The sequence below is a fragment of the Adiantum capillus-veneris genome, chromosome 9 (genome assembly GCF_014529385.1).
Source record: "Adiantum capillus-veneris isolate H3 chromosome 9, ASM1452938v2, whole genome shotgun sequence".
NCBI lineage: Eukaryota > Viridiplantae > Streptophyta > Polypodiopsida > Polypodiales > Pteridaceae > Adiantum > Adiantum capillus-veneris.
The window spans coordinates 4421672-4423857 of record NC_140939.1 but is presented as its reverse complement, the minus strand read 5'-3'; the positions used below and the strand labels follow the sequence as shown (position 1 = coordinate 4423857).

Sequence of the window (2186 nt, the reverse complement as noted above, 5' to 3'; positions counted from 1 at the left end):
GTTAAAGAGAGAAAAACGACAGCCTCCAACCACTTTGGAAGGTTTCAAGCTTAAATGGAAACTAGAGCTAATCAACCAAGTTCATTCCCCCCCTATAGCACATAATACTCCACTTTTGGTTCAAAAAAGACCAGCACAAAAGATCCACAAAACTGGGAATAAATACAAAAATGGGCAAAACGCCTCGAGCAAACCCTGGATGTGCCTTGCAAGGAGTTCAAGTCGAACAACATCATAAACATAGTTGTGATCTCCTTAAATAATGATCAGAATGCATTTTACATTTGTGCTCCTAATCATTATTCAAGGCCCGGCCAAGAAAGAAAGATCTTAGAGCAAAACGAGACAAATAAATCAGAATTCTTATTACAAAAAGGGAGTAAAGAGGGGAAGTCCGCTTTCAAACAACAATACATGTTAATATGGAATATAAGTACGGAATAAACTTGGCCTTATAAAATCAAAATTAGGCAATCAAATAAAAACATACTACCAAAATTGGTAGCAAGGCTTTTGTGCAAAGCATTTCATTTATAGAGAGGAGTCCCCCAATAAAAGAAAAATATCTAAAAATCCAAAAAACACTATAAAATAAGCGCGTCTCTTCCCCCATTAGAACTTCAGTGCACATGCACCCCCACCATTGCTTAAATTTAAGCGAACATTGCAGAGTAACATCGCCATATGATGTCACTCTGAGGTTCCAGAATCGCGTGTAAATATCAAGCTTCCAAAAGTTCACTGCCAATCTAAAGCAATAAATCTTAAGCCACATCAACCTTCAAGTAGAATCACATCAACTCTCGAGCCGCCAAGGGACACAACGAGGACTGTTCTTGTATAGCATGACGAAACGAACACACGTGCTTTCCTACTTTCAAGTAGAATCCCATAAACTCTCAACCCATAAGGGACACATTCTTGAATGGATGGTTATAAGCACGATGGAGACAGATGTCTCACCAAAGTTCAACATGCTTTGCTTTGATAGAGATGGCTCACCATCATCAGCTTACAATCGTGCTGCTTGAGAAATCAGTAATGTTCATTCAGAGCAAGAGGAAAGGGACATATCTCCACCCAAAATCAAGAGAATAATGTTAAATGGTTCGGAAAAAAATATTTCTCAAAGCACTGCTCGCCATCAAGCCTGGACATGCCTCTGCATGTATGAACAAAGGATATATATGTTGTGAAATCACGCAATGAAGCGATTGTATGTCAACTTCCAAGCATCAAGCTTGAGAAAAGGGGCCTGCTGTATGCATATCATCTCACATGAGGTTATTAGCTAGAAAGCCATGCATACCTTACCTCACAGACATGGCTTCCCCTTCTGCTCCTTACAATTGCTACAAAGGTCCAGCTTATGTGACAGTAATCTCCCCAAACATACCCGCTGCACGATGGGGCTCACAGAAGAACCTGTAAGTACCTTTCTCCTTGAGGGTTACAACAAACTGCTCTCCCTGTTCATTCATGTAATCATCATGCGAAATGAGCTCCACTTGCACTCCCTCAGGAACTCCATCCCTCTCAAAGATGACATTGTGGGGGAAGCTCTTGTTGTTGAGGAAGATGACCTTCTCACCTGCGGGTATCGAAATGGATGATGGGACAAACACCAGGGAGCCCTCGTCAGCACCCATCTTGATGGTCGCTGCAGAGGCGATCGTGGCCTCTGAGGGAGCCGATAAAGCGATGGCCACAGAGGCTGTGAGGGAAAGAAGGACGCCATTAAAGCTTTGAGAAGCAGTGAGGGAGCTCCGTGATGAGCTTACACATGATGAAGCTCGAATCGTAAAGGAGAGGGATCTGAATGTTGACGCAATCCGCGTGCTGCGGTATGGCATAGACAGGCGAAGGGTTTCAAGAGAGGGCTTGGCGACTATTTGCAAAGCCATGGCGTATCAGAGTCATAAGCATGCCACCATGTTATCTCTCTAAAATTAAAAATTTGAAACCAGTAGCCCTTTTGTCATGAAAATTACCAGTTACAACATTGTCTATTGAAGCCCAATATATATTGTGGGATAGGATGTCAAGCATCTTTTGGTGAAGCCGAACCTTATACTTCAAAATTTTTAACCCTAATTCCTAGAGTACAAAAACAAAGAGACGAGGGAAATAAGAGACGATGGCATTGCCTTTTATTCCAACTATCTTTCTGTCAATTCACCCTTACC

The 2186-nt window shown here is 42.0% G+C and overlaps 1 pseudogene; it reads right to left on the bottom strand.

Moving 5' to 3' along the window:
- Positions 1 to 957: 957 nt before the first annotated feature.
- LOC147450053 (plastocyanin pseudogene) lies at positions 958 to 1963 on the bottom strand (annotated as a pseudogene).
- Between the last annotated feature and the right edge of the window lie 223 nt (positions 1964 to 2186).